Raw genomic sequence first — 17,526 nt, forward strand, 5'->3', positions numbered from 1 at the left:
ACCCCCTGCAGCCAACTTTAAAAACATAAATCATTTGTTTAATTAGTCTTCTGGTGCAGTAAGTTCATGTTTATGCTTAGTATACAAAATACAGCATTTTTAGCATTATTCTATTTTAGACTTTAGTTTCCCTTTAATCAGGCAAATAATTTGACCTGTGCATGTCTATGGACCCACCTCACTGGTTAATACAGATGTGAGGATCCTGGACAAATTACATCTAGAAGGCTTCAGTAATTCATTATTGAATCGATCCATCCTGACCAATTAAATAAATTATTTAGTCTCCCTAACCTTTCACTTTATCATAACCACCAGTCAGGGTTGATCACTATATATGCTATCTGCTCTTCTTTTTAATCTGTAATTCTTCTCAAAAGCCTTCTTTATAGTACTGTAATAAAAAAGCTGCCCAAATTGCAGACGATTACCTTGTCTACCTTGCTGGATAGTTAATCTATATGGTAGGTGTTCTAGTCTCCACAAACATTTGGATGAATCACATCTTTTTTCATTCAATGGAATCAACAGTATTTTATCTCCTAATCTTCCTCCCAAACCATCCCTTAAAATGGATGACTTTACTTAATTACCTGGGTATGATTATTCACACAGATCCAACTCAATTCATCACACTCAATTTTGACCCAGTTGTGTCAGCTTTATCTAAAGATCTGTCTCAATGATCAAATGTCCTCTGTCTCTGGAGACATCAAAACGTATAAAATCCGCAGATTTTTTTTTAAGCATAGTCAGCAATATTATCCTGCCTGTCTTTAAATAATAAAGCTCAAAAGGATTGCTTGAGCATTTCTCTTGGGATCAACTAATGCTCCTAAAAATTATAGGTTTCGTAACCTGGTGGATGCTGTGAATTTATGACTTACTTTTATTATGCCCTAAAATCCCTCATACAATACCCCATTTTTGTCACCTAGTGTAAGGATCAGCCCGGGACTCGAACCTTTATTTCCCAGATTCTGGACATTGTGTGTTCTTTTGAGCCACTGGGGGCTCTTTGAGGCTGATCCTTACCCTTGTGTGTCTTGTGTTTCATGTACCTGTCAGTTTCTAGTGTGTTCCTCCCCATTCTCCACCCACCTCGTTTACCCTCATGTGTTTCCCATTCCCAATTACCGTCCCTTTATTAACCCCGCCCTGAGCCTTGCTCAGGGCTGAGTCATTAATTGTAATCGTATCCTGTATCTGGTCGCTGTATCTTGTTCCAGTGATTCCTTACCTGTATCCCAAGCTCCTGGATTCCAAGCTCCTGTGTTGCCTTGTTCCAGCATTGTTTCCTTATCTTCACCTTCCTGGTAATTACCTTATTTTGAACTGTTCCTGTGTTATTTGCAAGCTCCAAGTAAACCTGCTTTATTTTCACCATGTCTGCCTCCCTTACCATCTATGGGTACACCCCTGGGCTTCCGCCATATCCTCTCCCAATGGAATGGCTATCCACTATCACAGCGGTTCCACGCTGTAACCCTTACACCTAGATTACTTCTAAGAGGCAATCATAGCTAGATAGAAGAATTTATTTACAGGTATGAGACTTGTTATGCAGCATTATTGGGACCTAGGACTTTAACAGATATTTGGATCTCCATACCTCAAGACTAGAATATCATGTAAACATTAATTAAACCCAATAGGCTTGTTTTGTTTACAGTAAGGATTAATTATATCTTAGTTGGGATCAAGTACAATGTACTGTTTTATTATTACAGAGAAAAAGGAAATACTTTTTAAAAATCTGGATTATTTGGATAAAATGGAGTCTATGGGAGATGGCTTTTCAGTAACTCTGAGCTTTCTGGATAATCGGTTTCCCAATAATCGATCCTATACCTGTATTGGAAAAAACACAGTATGTCCAAAACTCTTTGCTTTATTGTTATTTCATATAATAAATAACATTTTGGGTCACCCAGATCCTTTTTTAGATTTAATCTGTTAGCCAAGGGAATTTAAAATGCCTCTCCTAAAGCTATACTGGGAATATCATCATAAATACATTCATTTTGAATAAATTATAACATTACAATAAATTACATTACAATAAATACTGTAAACTGCATTGATAAAAGTATGTGGATACCTGCCTGTCCAAACATCCTATTTATCCTAGAGGTGTTCAGTTAAGGTGAGATCAGGTGCATCAGAGAGGTCAAATTCTTCCATTTCCATCTCTGGAAATGTTCATACATAGGGTTATTTTTAAAGATATTTCAGCAAATAATTAACCATAAAACTTTTCTTATTAGACACACTAGTAAAGGTAATACCCTCGAAGCTGTACTGGGGGCCTTCAATGTATTAAATTGGCAAATCAAGAAAACTGCAAAAAGCAGAATACCTGCTATTCAGTCTTTATTGTGCATTCCCTTGAGAAAGGGCCCTTGCTGCCCGAAACATGTCGTGTGGAATGCACAATAAAGACTGAATAGCAGGTATTCTGCTTTTTGCGGTTTTCTTGATTTGCCAATTTAATCCATTGAAGTTAATCCTGTGGTTGCCGGTGACTGAGCACCAGTGCAAATCAAGAATATCCAACTAATGCTGGGTGCATGTGCTACCTTTAAATGTACTGGGGGCCTGCTGTGTCTGCTTTAAAAGGTATCACTACAGAGATTAAGTGGCCCCTGCATTGTTTACACCTCAAATTTGTCCTATAAACTCCTGCATTGTTCACACATGTAATCCCCCCCTGCATTGTTCACACATGTAATCCCCCCCTGCATTGTTCACACTTGAAACACCTCTATTTTTCACACTATATAGACCTGTACTGTTCACAACGGAGACCCAGACCATAGTTCACCTATTTTCACCTTATACAAAATGCTGATGGAGCACCAGCACTGTGTCACTGTATGTAGCACATCTGAAAATGGTCCTAATAGTTTCCCTGTCTCCTGCTTGGTTCTGCCTGCCCTATGCTCTCTGTGTGTGGCATATTCTGCCTGTCCTATACTCCCTGTGTGTGGCATACTCTGCCTGTCCTATGATTAAGCACCAGAGGGTACGAAATGCGTAAGGTGTCATATGGGGTCAGTATATACTAATGTTATGTTAAATTGAATAAACTTTTGATTTTTATAAAATTTTGAGCTATGGGACATATATTTTGTTTAATGATTAATTAAAGGTGCCTTGGGAATTGGGGCACATCCCTGCTACCATGCTACCTTTTTTGGAATAATAGCATAGACCCCCACATCTCATTTAGAATAATGCTATGCTCAGTGTGTGCCATTCTCTGCCTGTCCTATGCTCAGTGTGTGCCATACTCTGCCTGTCCTATGCTCAGTGTGTGCCATACTCTGCCTGCGATATGCTCCCTGTGACATGCAGTGCTTGCCCTATGCTCCCTGTGTGTGCCATACGCTGCCTGCCCTATGCTCAGTGTGTGCCATACTCTGCCTGCCCTATGTTTGCTGTGTGTGCCATACTCTGCCCTATGCTCCCTGTGTGTGCCATACTCTGTCTTCCCTATGCTCCCTGGGTGTGCCATAGTCTGCCTGTGTGTGCCCTGCTCTTCCTGTGGAACATAAGCCTGGTAGGGGTTTGTTCTGGGGGTTTGTCATCCACAGAAAAAGGATGAAGCATATGGACTTAAGGGTATATCTTAATATGACAACTTTTTTCACATAGGAGTGATAAGTGATATCCCTACAGTGAGCACCAACCATTTGGTTTCTTGGTGTGCTACCACAATTAATGTGGACATGGTCTTGTGGTAAAATGGGTATGGTTTAAAGTGGGTGTGGTTTAGAAATAGGGAGTGGCTAACACTGGCTTCCAATATCTCCACCACGTAGGCCAGAAAATTCCGTCCCTCAATGGCAGATAGATATCAATAAATATTTATGGGAATAAACAAAAAAGGGGTTTAACACTAACAAGATTTATGGAAGTAAAAAAATCTGACCATGACGCATGCTCTTTTTATGTGCAAGAATGGCAGCTGAAGAAAATTGCATATTTTTATAAACTGTCCTCATAAAAAGCTTTTTTTTAAAAAAAAAAATATGAAAAAGTGTTCTAATTATGGAATACTTTATAGGATATGTTTTTACCCAGACATGCAGTGTCTTTATTTATACCCCCTTTGAGAGGCCAACAATTACGCAAGGATTATGTTAGTGGGTGGAAAGGAAGTAAAAAAAGAAGAGGTGGGTTGTAACTAGAGGTGATTGGGGATTAAGAGTTTGCTGCTTGAAATGTCTTCTGCTGCCCTTTGGCCTACAGCTTTCAGCTATGTACTGTTTCTTTTTAGGGGTGTCTATGCATGTAGTGTGGTATCTGGTTGCCGTTGTTTCCAATTCTGCCATACTTGGTAGGTGAGCATTTGTTTTTTTGAAGGTGGTACATTTAAGAGCACTAATTTTTCATAGTATAGTTTGTATCTGTTAGATTGAACAGTTCATCTACAGTTGGGATATGAGTAGATTTCCATCTCCGGGGTATAAGGAGGCTGGCTGAGGTAAGTATGCAAAATACTACCTGTACATGTGGGTAGTTTTGTAGTCCAAGGTTAAGTAAGGCTAGAGAGGGAGTGAGTCGGGTAGGTAGTCCAGTGACATGTTTTACTAACTGTGATACTTTGTTCCGAAATGGGGCAAGTATTGCACTGCCTACCATATGTACATACTATATGTACCTTGTATTTTGTTGCATCTCCAGCAGTTTTCAGAGATAGATGGAAACATGTGATGGAGCACTGTGGCTGTATTATACAATCTGTGCAGTATTTTCCTTTGATTTTCCACATGGTTTGTGCATTTGGAGTAAAGATTAGTTGGCCATTTGGGCATTGAGCACAGTTAGCCATAGATGTAAAGATTTTTAAAAGAACTTTTCGTTATCGTTAGACCAAGCTTATCTTGAAACGATTGTTTAAATGTACGATTTGTCCATCAACTAAAAAGACCATTTCAAGTGATGTTGTCTAGTTGAAGCCAGGAAAACTGAGGGTAGCCTGCTTGACCCTGCAAACAATTGGACAATAGATAGATTTGTGACCGAGGAAAATTTTCTAACCTGGCCGATCAATTTTCTGACCAATGTCGGACGAAATATCGTTAGATTGTTCGATTCCCACTAACCTCATGATAATTTGAGGGATTGGTTGGATTGCACTAAAATTGGTCGTTCAAAGAAAAATCTTTGCAGCTATGGGGGGGGGCTTATATTGAGTGTAGGTCTTGTTCCCATGTGATTTGGTTTATTAATTGTGAGCTAGTCTGATATAATTGTTGTCCAGCTGATTTGAAGCACAGGTTTCAAAGGCGGTTTTTTTGTTGTGGGATTGCTTTCAGATAGAGGAGTAGAAGGTGGCATTTGGAGGTATTTGTACAAGTCATTTTTTGGTAAATGACATTACCTCTGTAGATGTTCGAACGGTTTCAGTATATTTTGGTTTAATAGCTGTGCTATAGTTGGTAGTTTTCCCAGTTCCCAATTGGTGGTTTTGAGGCCTGGGGGTCATTGTTTCTAGCACACTAATGGGAGTTAGCTTTGCTGGGGAAACATGAATGTGTTTTTTAGTTTTGATTTGACTCCAGATATGCAGTGCTGTAGCAGCAGTGTAATATAGAGTAAGTACTGAGGATGTTAGTATTGGTTTGTTAGACCACGTGGTTTTCTGCATATTTTTCAGCATAACAATTGGGGGCCTAATGCTCCTAGACCAGAAAATGTTAAGTTCAATTCTTTAAAAGAGCAGCACCAACTAACTCAGCCTGTTTCCATGCAGTTTGCACAAGGAGTGGAGAATTATGAAAAGTATGATAAGAATGTTTCCCTTTTCCTGGCCACTATTCATATTAACATTACACCTGGATGTACTGTGCCATAGTAAGGCAAACAAACTAGAAGAACAACTAAAAGGATAGGAACCCACTCAAAAAGGCACACATACCAAAAGAATGGCAAGACAGAGAAATGATGGATTATGAAAACAGTACAAGGCACTTTGCTGCAGCAAAAGCATGCCTGATGCAGTAACCCACATTAAACAGTAGTGCTTGATGACAATGGGACCTCTGCTACTGTCCTGGATGTCACCACATCCCAGCATTAACTTCCATTGTGCTTAGCATGCATTACTGATACACAAAGTGATCAATCTGATAATAGTAGGGACAACAACAGCTTGACCTTTGTATCTTAAAGTGATACTGGCACTAAAAAGTTTCTTTTCAAAATATTAATCTACATTTAAAGTTACCTAGGTCATGTTGATCCTTTTTCGCTGATAGTCCTGCTTTTGTAAGTAATTTTCACTTGAAGTTCCTAAACCTGATTGTTTTGCCAACCTGACTGTCCCTTCTTAAAGGGATCCTGTCATCAGAAAACATGTTTTTTTCAAAACGCATCAGTTAATAGTGCTACTCCAGCAGAATTCTGCACTGAAATCCATTTCTCAAAAGAGCAAACAGATTTTTTAATATTCAATTTTGAAATCTGACATGGGGCTAGACATTTTGTCAATTTCCCAGCTGCCCCTGGTCATGTGACTTGTGCCGGCACTTTAGGAGAGAAATGCTTTCTTGCAGGCTGCTGTTTTTCCTTCTCAATGTAACTGAATGTGTCTCAGTGGGACATGGGTTTTTACTATTGAGTGTTGTTCTTAGATCTACCAGGCAGCTGTTATCTTGTGTTAGGGAGCTGTTATCTGGTTACCTTCCCATTGTTCTTTTGTTTGGCTGCTGGGGGGGGGAGGGAGGGGGGTGATATCACTCCAACTTGCAGTACAGCAGTAAAGAGTGATTGAAGTTTATCAGAGCACAAGTCACATGACTTGGGGCAGCTGGGAAATTGACAATATGTCTAGCCCCATGTCAGATTTAAAAATTGAATATAAAAAAATCTGTTTGCTCTTTTGAGAAATGGATTTCAGTGCAGAATTCTGCTGGAACAGCACTATTAACTGATTCATTTTGAAAAAATGTTTTTCCCCAGGACAGTATCCCTTTAACTAGTCAGAGTTTCTAATGCTAACGGACTTCTGCAGCACAAATATGGCAGCCCCCTCATAGAGGAACATGGGGGTAAGAATACTTCAGGCAAATACTTTTATGAAAAAATTATAAATAGCATTCAAAGATAATGTTATGATAGATAGTTATTTTCTTATGTCAGTATCCGTTTAAGCCAGTGAAAATTAACTATCTGTCCTTCTTACAGGCCCAGATACAGTCATGAACAGTAATGAACGGGATCTATTGATTCTTGTTTGATCAAACTGCAAGAATTAATTCTTGCTCTAAGACTCCAAAATAAAGGAAAACTATACTCCCAGACTTAATACTTAAAGGGAACCCGTCACCCAAAACAATTACTCCTCGGTGCAGAATTAGGGATCAAAGTTCACCGCAGCCATCTTCCGGGTCTTCGGTAAGCTGACACTGGCGAAGAGGCACATGCGCAGTCGGGGCAATTTACCGGTTTGCGACAACTGCGCATGCGCTGAAATGGATGGAAATTGCAGAAGCGCCGGAATAAGACACAAAGACCCGGAAGATGGCTGCGGTGAAATGCGATCCCTGAATATGCACCAAGGGGTAAGTAAAAAGTTAGGGGCATTTCCCCGGGGGGGCAGCTAGGCTGAGGGGGAGGAGGGATGTATGTGGGGTGGGGGGGTAGAGGTTTTTTGGTAAAGGGTTTGTTTCTCCTTTAATGCAAGCCTTGCATCATCTCACAATCTTGTTTGTGCACCAGAATGGGGTCCATCCCCATGCCCTGGCTACACAATTAAACAGTGAAGAGAACAGGGGAATGTGTGAAGAGCAGTGACAACTAGGAAGTGCTGAATGGAAAGTGAAAGTAATTGTCTGCCCAGCCTCTATGCCTAAGGCATAGAGGAGGGGCAGACAATATTTGATTGACAGCTGAGATTTTTAAATGATCTTACAACAGCTATAAATGCTTTAATAAAAAATAGAATATAAATTGGATGTTATGTTTAATTTGAAAAGGACTTTTATTATACAGCTTTTTGTCTGGGTGACAGGTCCACATAACAAATGAAAATTTTCCCCAAAATATTAATAATGCTGTAATGTTTTTTATCCATTCCAGTAAAAGATTTTTCTAGTTCTCCTGCACTAAGTCATCAGAACAATTAAGTACAAATTTTTAGAATTTTGCCAGGTTCAGGATGGTACTACCAGTCACGTTCAGTATCCCAAAACCCAGAACAAACGACAAGGTTCCGGTCATGGATCACGCTTCTGCCTTTAAACAGCCGCTTTTCACATCGGGAGGAGCCTTTTGCTACTCAGATGCCTTCAGGTTCTAAAGTGAGAGAAGTAAGGCGGGACTTCTGGGCAGGCAAGTGAACCAGAACGTGTGAAGGGAGGAACGGGGAAAGAGTAAGAGTAGCCGTGGAACAGGCCAGGGTCAATAACCAATTAGTTAGCACAGTACAGAATCAGGAACCAGAAGCATAGTCAAGGAAACAGTTCAGGGTCAGGATCCAGAAGTGTAATCAGAAAACAGGCAAAGATCAGTTCAGGCAGCGATACAGCAGTTGTCAAGGGCAGGCAAGGGACAGTAATTCAGACAAGAAGCAAACCAAGGAACTATCAGGAATAGACCTTTGTTGGGCAATGGGAAAAACAGGATTTTCTTACCGGTAAATCCTTTTCTCCCGGGCCCGTACTGTCAGTGCAGACGTTTGGGGTTAAACTCCGGAGCTTTAAGCTCAGCCTTCTCCCTTCATCTCTTGGCTCTGGCCTTGCCCATTCAGTTTGCGTACCAAAGACCTGGATAGGAGAATATTGGAAAACACACAAGGCATAATGGTATCAACATAAACAGTCATACTTCTGACTATATAATTAATCTCACTTTTTTTCTTATAAAATATAACCGGTAATTTTGGCCTGAAAGGAACCTTGGCAAACCGCCAACACCTCCTCTAAAAAACGGGAGGGACTTGCTGCACTGACAGTACGGGCCCAGGAGAAAAGGATTTACCGGTAAGAAAATCCTGTTTTTCCAGGGCAGCCTGACTGTCAGTGCAGATGACTGGGGATGTTTAAAAGCCGTCTTCCCAGAAAAGACAAAGGGAGGGAGAATTTAAGGAGGTACTACTGCCTGCAGCACCTTTCTCCCAAAGGCTGCCTCTGCTGAGGCGAAAATATTGAGCCTATAGAACTTTGCAAAGGTATGAACTGAAGACCATGCTGCTGCTTTGCAAATCTGTTCCGATGTAGCACAATTCTTCAGTGCCCAGGAAGTACTGACGGCCCTCATAGAATGAGCCTTGACAGGAAACAGTGGTCGTTTTGAAGATTGCTTGTAAGCAAAGTTAATTACTTCCACTAACCATCTTGCTATCGTTCTCTTGGAGGCTGCTTGTCCCCAACTTGGTGGCCCATAAGAAACAAAGAGAGCTTCTGATTTTCTAAAAGCTGTTTGCTTAGAGTAATGTTTCTCTGCCTCATTCTGTGGATTCGGACATAGAGATGGCAGTACGATGTCCTGGTTCAGGTGAAACTCTGACACCACTTTTGGCAAAAAAGATAGTATAGTCCTAAAGACTAACTTATCCCTGAGAAACACCATCCAAGGAACTTTCACTGAGAGCGCTTGTAGCTCAGATAAATATTTGAACGTTGCCCTAAGAGCGATGACATCAGAAGTGGCTTGCCGAAAGGAAAGGACCAGGAAGCAGAAGGATGGACTAGACTACCAGGTATTACAGAGCAGCTTCTTTTGCTATGTCATAACATCTATGCTAATATCCCACATACATCATTTCATTATGGCGTAAATTCTATAGTGAATTTTTACCAAAGCAATTGTATGGGATCTGAATTGTATAAAATCAGAATAGGACAATTTTGATTTACAGGACAGTCAAGACACTTTTGGCAAACGCAATCCTTTCAAGCAAGAACATTTTAATGAGAATAAGAAATGTTTATTAAGGGGCAGATTTATTAATTTTTTTATTTATTTTTTATAGTCAAAACTCTCAAATTCAAATTGTGAATGATCCAAACAATTCGAGTTTTAATTAGAATTTCGAGATTTATCACACTCTGGCCCTTTAAGAACTATTCGCCACCTAAAACCTGCTGAGTTCATGTACAAGTCAATGGGAGAGGTTCAGGGACCAATATGGACATGTTAGTAGCCTTCCTAAAATTAGATTTTTCTTCAGAGAAAAAACTCAAATCGAGTTAAGTCGAATTTGATTCAACTTCAAATCGAGTTTTCGCGTAAATAACACCCCAGTTGAATTTCGAGTATATTCAAATTTATTTATTACATGAAAATGATAGTAAATTAAATTACTTATTGCTTAATTGTAGTGCTAAAGCTCCTCTTGTCACCATGTTCCCTCCCTATTCTCTTTTATTTCAGATTTTGTTAGAATTGTGATTATATTCGAATTAAAAAAAATTCACATGAACTCGAAATTCGGCATTTGATAAGTAGGCTTTCTAAGTTTATAGAAAGGTACCAAGCAGTCAGTACTCATACGGAAGATGCAAAAAAACTAAATTATTTAATGTGTCAAGGGGGAACATTTCCAAAAATCAAGACATCATGTGCCAAGTAGAGAAACTGCCTCAGCAACACATGTCTCATGGTGAGGTTTACTGACAGTCTTAGACAGATACAGAACAGAATAGTTGCTAAACACCACAAAACTTCAGCCTTAAAATTACCACAAAATTGCATCAGTACCCCTGTGACTCAGCAACATTTGCACATTGTGACCGTACAAAGCTGCAATATGTGTCAGACTGTTTGGAAACCAGCTGAATCCAAGACCAGTGCACAAAAATCCTTAATTTGCACCAAAACTTAAAGGGGTTGTTCACCTTTCAGATAACTTATAGTATGAAGAAAGTGATTCCTCAGACAATTTTCAATTGGTTTTTGTGTTTTATTATTTGTTGTTTTTGAGTTATACAGCTTTTTATTTGGCAGCTCTGCAGATTGCAATTTCAGCATTCTGGTTACCCCAGCAACCATGCTCTAATTGAATGAGAGACTGAAATGTAAATAGGAGAGAGTCTGAATAGAAAGATGAGTAATTAAAAGCAATAAAGCGGGGCGGAGCTTGCCTAGCAACTGAGATAGACGCATATCGAATTAGCTCCGTGGATTGGGGAAACAAGAATCCTCAAGGGGCACATATGCAAAGATAATTACAGCTCGAAATACTAGCAGAAACCGGCCTGTGTAATATGGACCAATAGAGAAACCAGCAGAAAAACCAAAAAGCTGTTTCGACCTACTTTGTCCGAGCTTCGTAGCACACACCAGCTGCCTCAAGCGCCATTTTGGACTCTCCTCGTGGTGCAGACGCACGGATACAAAACACAACGCCAGACACCCAGAGTGAGTGTGCACCTGCAACAGCAGCGAAAATTCATGAAATGCTGCAGGAGGTAAAAGGCGCACTTCAGAAAGATATAAAGCAAATGTCGGAGGAACTCCGAAAAGATATTCAAGACATAGGAGAAAGAACTGCGCACCTAGAGGAACAAATGAGTGCATTAGATGAGGCCCATAATGACCTTGCAGACTCCCACACCAAGATACAAGCGGAGACAGACCGACTAGGTAACAGACCTGGAAGACAGGTCACGGCGCAATAATCTGCGGTTAAGGGGGATATCCGAGGCAGTAGGACTACAAGAGCTGGAGCATTATATTTTACAACTTACGAACTCAATCATGGCAGACACACATCAGCTGGAATGGGCACTGGACGCATACATAGGCTCTCCAAACCGAAAGCAGCACCAAGGGATGTACTAGGGCGGTTTGTATTCTACAAAACTAAAGAGAAACTATTATTGCTTGCTAGGAAGAAGGAGGGCTGGCAGGTAGAATATCAAAATTTGGAGATCTACACAGACTTATTGCCTGCAATGCTTCTAAAGAGGAAGGTCTTTGCTGATAAAACAAGGTTCTACGCCAGCACAGGATTCCCTATCGCTGGGGTTACCCAGTCAAACGTATCGTTCAAAGAAATGGAGTGCCCACCACACTGACAATTGCTGACGAAGCGGAAAAAGCTCTCACTAGATGGAATCTCATTTCTTCAGAAAGGGATAAAGGGTCTCCATCAAAAAGCAAACCTCCAACTTTGCCGTGCAGATTGAGGAATGGCTAAAGGCATAGAGTTGGCCAATGAAAAATGGTGTTATAAAGGCCTGATACCCCCAGAGGATACAGACTGTACAGGATTGAAAGGTAATTTGTAAATTCACCTGACCACAACGAGATGGAATATCTCCGGAGCTCCCACGGACTCAAAACTTAGTGAGAAGTAAACTAGTGGTATTTGCTACAAGCTGCCACATGCATAATTTGCAGTTTGCAAGGTTAAAGTTATATGTTAAGCAGTTTTATATGTTTTACTTTAATGCTTTTTCTAACAAATGTTATTGGTACAAAGCATATGCAAGTATACGTGTTTTTGAAAATTTATACAGAGGTACAGAAAGTCACTGTGCAAGGATAACGAAAAATGTAAATTTAAAGGGTAAGAAAGGTGTGGTATTGCTGGGGGAAAAGCAATGGACTGTATGGGAAAGATGATACGCTTTTATTCATGGAATGCCAGGGGACTGAACTCCCCCATAAAAGAAATCAAGCTTTGAGAGATGCCTACACAAAAAAGGTGATATAGGTTTCTATCAAGAAACAAAAAAAGAAACCCTAGATTTTCCAATACTGTAGGTATTACCCCCAGGACTTCCATTCCTCCTCCCAAAACAAAACTATTGGAGTTTCTATTCTTATATCCTCAAGGGTGTCATTTCAGCTAATACAGTCCATTGCAGATCCTGCAGGTAGATATTTAATTGATTTGTATATTGGATAATATTAAATATACACTGGTAAATATCGATGCCTTTATACAAGAATCAGAACAGATTCCTCTCACAAACACTCACCAAATTACTTAGTGACAGGCAAGGAAAATGCATAATAGCCGGGGACTTTAACATGCCTTTAAACCCACATATAAATATCCATAGAGGAGTAAAAGGAGTATCTAGCAAGAACCAACTGGCCCAAGCCAAGAACTTTAGGGCTTTAATCCATAACTTCGCCCTGATTGATATATGGAGAGCAAAATATCCACTAGCAAAGGACTACATGTATTTCTCCCCAAGATTCCATACACACTAGAATTGACATGTTCCTTCCGGACCTGCAGACCACTACACATGTTAGTAAACCATGGCTAGGCCTACGCACATGGTCCGAGCACGCTCTGGTAGAAATGGAACTTTCCCTTAATAGAAACATGGAAAAACTTCCTTGGAAACTTAACAGTACTCTGTTACAAAAAACAGAGTGCAAAGAACACATAAAGCAAGCATGCTAAGGCAGAAACAAGCACAAAACCGAATCCAGTACCTAATGGAAGCTCAAACAAAGATAACAGATCACAAACAGGTTTGCACTTTACTACGATACGCTATACAACATAGGCTCTCCCAGAAAACATTACTGAATACTTGAACAAACTAGATCTTCCAACACCTTCAATACAACAGTTGGAACCTATCACACTAGAGGAAATACAAGAAACAATTAGAGGACTGAAATCAGAAAAAGCCCCAGGCCCAAATGGCTTTACCAATCAATATTATAAAACGTACACAGTATTGTTATCCCCACACCTATTTAAATTATTCCAAAACATCATGGATACTGGTTAGATTAACCCAGAGTACTTGCAAGCCCATGTAGTGACCATCCCCAAACCAGGGAAAAATCAAGACCAATGTCAAAATTACAGACCTATCACACTGCTTAATACTGACTTCAAAATATACTCTAAACTTCTAGCCCAGAGACTTAAAGGGATACTGTCATGGGAAAAAATTTTTTCAAAATGAATAAGTTAATAGTGCTGCTCCAGCAGAATTCTGCACTGAAATCCATTTCTCAAAAGAGCAAATAGATTTTTTTATATTCAATTTTGAAATCTGACATGGGGCTAGACATATTGTCAATTTCCCAGCTGCCCCAAGTCATGTGACTTGTGCTCTGATAAACTTCAATCACTCTTTACTGCTGTACTGCAAGTTGGAGTGATATCATCCCCTCCCTTTTTCCCCCCAGCAGCCAAACAAAAGAACAATGGGAAGGTAACCAGATAGCAGCTCCCTAACACAAGATAACAGCTGCCTGGTAGATCTAAGAACAGCACTCAATAGTAAAAACCCATGTCCCACGGAGACTCCTTCAGTTACATTGAGAAGGAAAAACAGCAGCCTGCCAGAAAGCATTTCTCTCCTAAAGTGCAGGCACAAGTCACATGACCAGGGGCAGCTGGGAAATTGACAAAATGTCTAGCCCCATGTCAGATTTCAAAATTGAATATAAAAAAATCTGTTTGCTCTTTTGAGAAATGGATTTCAGTGCAGAATTCTGCAGGAGCAGCACTATTAACTGATTCATTTTGAAAAAAATTTTTTTTCCCATGACAGTATCCCTTTAACTTAGTGCTTCCATCTCTTGTCAAAAATGACCAGGTGGGATTCATATTGAACAGACAGGGAGTGGATAGCAGGAGATTCCAAAACATACTACACATACTAAAAAAATCCAAAACACCGGCCCTCCTGCTGTCCCTGGACGTGGAGAAGGCATTTGACAGGGTAAATTGGGACCACATGAAAGCTACGCTAACAAAATTCTGGTTAGGGCCACGCATTGCACAAACCACATAGAAACATAAAAATAACAAGCAGATGGTACTTAAAGCCCACTAGGATAGCAAAAATCTCTCCAAACTATTCCACCCTCTGTTGGAGACAATGTGCACAACAGGGTACAATGCTTCGTATGTGGTGGCAATGTGTAAAGGTGTCACCTTTCTGGACTGAGGTCTTTAAACTAGTAAGGAGATACTTAAATGTGAGGTACATCAGCTACCACAAATAGCTTTACTGCAAATATACCCAACAAAAATTACAAAAGAAGAAAAGCGCCTACTGTTTCAAATTATCAACACAGGAATAACTCTTATAGCAAAATCATGGAAAACACCGGCAACCCCTACGATGCAACAGCTAAATACCCAGTTAAACTCGAGAACCATGGAAAGAATGTCAGAAACAGACCCAGAAAAGAGAAACAAAATTTCCTTATCCATCCATATAGCTCCAGATACGCAGAAAATTAAGCAATACAGGTGAGATTGTATTAAAATGTTTTACCTCAATTGGTCATAAATGATTAATATTTTTGGTGGGAAACTGGGAATAGTAAAATTTATATTCTGTCATGTATAACTGGTAAGATGTGAAAATATTCTTGCACTTTGTGTCCTGTATTTATTTCAATAAAAGCAAAGTTGAATTTTTAAAAAAAAAAAAAAAAAAAGTAGCAATAACAATAAATTTGTTTTTTGATGGGGTTAGTGACCCCCATTTGAAAGCTGGAAAGAGTCAGTAGAAGAAGGTAAATAATTCAAAAATATTAAAAAATAAATAATTAAGAGCAATTGAAAAGTTTCTTAGACTTGGTCATTCTATAGTATACAATACAAAAAGGTAACCACCCCTTTAACTTACCAGCTCCACTGAAATGTAACAAATTGCCACCTGAGCAGGGAATATGATCAGAGGCTGGGAGCAGTCAGGTGGCAACCCTAGTAAGGGTATGCAAGATGCACACGGATCATTTCTAATCCATTTTGGCATCTATAGATAAGCTAGGTCACTCATGGGTGGTGAGTATCAAACCTGCACGTCCACATTTGGTATGTAACTCACTTTGTAATGTCGGTGGGAGGGGGAAAAGGCTTCACCTGTGCTCCTGCAGTTTTTTTAAAGTTAAACTATACCTTCAAATTAAATACCACAGAAAATGAATCACAAGTGTTTTTTACATAATATGTCTCTTTTAAAGGGGAACTCCGGCTTCCAAACCAAAAGAACAGCCAGGCGTAAATACGCATAAACTGCACTACCACTAAAACGAACGGAAAATGCACTATGGCAATTCACACAGGGCGATTGCAAGCTGAATTCCGCCACAGGACGCCAGTATTGGTGTTTTTTTTAGCAGAAATGCCAATACATCAAGAAACTACCAAATCAATAGACTCTATGGGATCTGCACTTTTGAAACCACACTTTGCGTAAATATGCAGTGTATTTTAAATATGGCGTCCAAATTCTCAATGAAAACAATGAGAAGTGCATGTTGGAAAAATAATCCTATGTGCTGAAAAACGCATGAAAAATGCATGTTGGCGGTCGCATGTGGTTTCAGTGTCAGATTTACACCTGGCTGTTGTTTTTTAAAAACGCAACGTAAAAACACTGCAAAAACGCCAAGTCTGGCCTTGCCCTAAAACACTGATGTTACAAACTGTAACAACTTCTCCACAGCTTACAGACAGAATGCAGGAACTACATAACCCACAATGCATTGCACTGTGATGTTCTGTTCCTTATTGAAATCACGTGTGCAGGGAATTGTGGGGTTTGGAGGATGCAGGCTGAGAACAGGTGGCTGTTGATACAAAGTAACAGTAGTCAAACAGCTCAGCAAAGTAGTCAGAAAGATAAACAGAAGCGCAGTGGGCTAGGCTTAGGAAACTGTTCGAAACCATTAAAAATCATGAAAAGTCTGCATATTTTTTGATTGATGTATATTGCAAAGTTGCTTGAAATTATGTTTACTTTTCAAAAAGCTTAAGCTATGTTTGTGTGGAGTTCCCCTTTAAAGTCAGGTGCGGGTTGAGTTTTTTTCTGAGCCACACATACTGCCCAACCTATAAATTCCACTTCCATCCCTGATGGGTATAGTAAAACTCTCCAGCAGCTGCTAAATGACATCCAGAGAAGCTGGAGAGATTCATTTGAAAGCTGTCGCATGTGCCATTTGAGGTGTGTAAGCCTGAAAGAGCTGCCTGTTCTTCTTTCTGTTCCTCATACAGTAGGTCGTTTCCCTTTGAACCTTTGCTACGTTTCTAGTCATCATTTCGGCAATTAAAAAAAAAACAATGCTAAAACTTTCCCTATAAATGTATCTGTCGCAACCGTGAGTCATAAAGTCCTTGCCTCTTATCCAATCACCGATCGACAAACAACCTCCTCCAAACAGAATTGCAAGTCACCGTTTCTGCTAAATGTTTATGGGATAGTAGCTATAACTATTTGTACGGTTTGCTCTACCCGTTTACTAGCGATATTACAGAAGCAACAAACAGCAGCCTGTTTCCTCATAAACTCTCTGCTGCCCTGCCTGGCTACAGAGTACAGTCTATTCCAACTTCCCAGCTGCAGTACTCAGTAAGGGCAGGCAATACTCAGTGCGCCATATAGATTGCCAGACGCTGCTCTGCAACCAAACCCAGCGGAAATACCTTCTTCCATCGAACTTTTGACGGTATGTAACATTGTCCAATGACATCACTCGCTTCTTGTAGTTCCAGCGAATAGGCTGCCGATACGAATAAGCTGACCAATCGAAGCACAAAGAGGCGTGCCTGCTGAGCAGCGGGCACAGGTTGCA

At 40.0% G+C, this 17,526-nt stretch overlaps 1 long non-coding RNA gene across 1 annotated transcript; it reads right to left on the reverse strand.

Annotated features, from left to right (window-relative positions):
* Positions 1-1,790: 1,790 nt before the first annotated feature.
* LOC121397138 lies at positions 1,791-17,498 on the reverse strand. The gene is made up of 3 exons (XR_005963490.1): positions 17,378-17,498; positions 8,643-8,774; positions 1,791-1,851 (listed from the first exon to the last, which is right to left on the reverse strand). It is a non-coding gene; the product is annotated as an uncharacterized LOC121397138 (long non-coding RNA).
* Between the last annotated feature and the right edge of the window lie 28 nt (positions 17,499-17,526).

This window comes from Xenopus laevis, chromosome 8L (assembly GCF_017654675.1).
Source record: "Xenopus laevis strain J_2021 chromosome 8L, Xenopus_laevis_v10.1, whole genome shotgun sequence".
NCBI classification, from domain to species: domain Eukaryota; kingdom Metazoa; phylum Chordata; class Amphibia; order Anura; family Pipidae; genus Xenopus; species Xenopus laevis.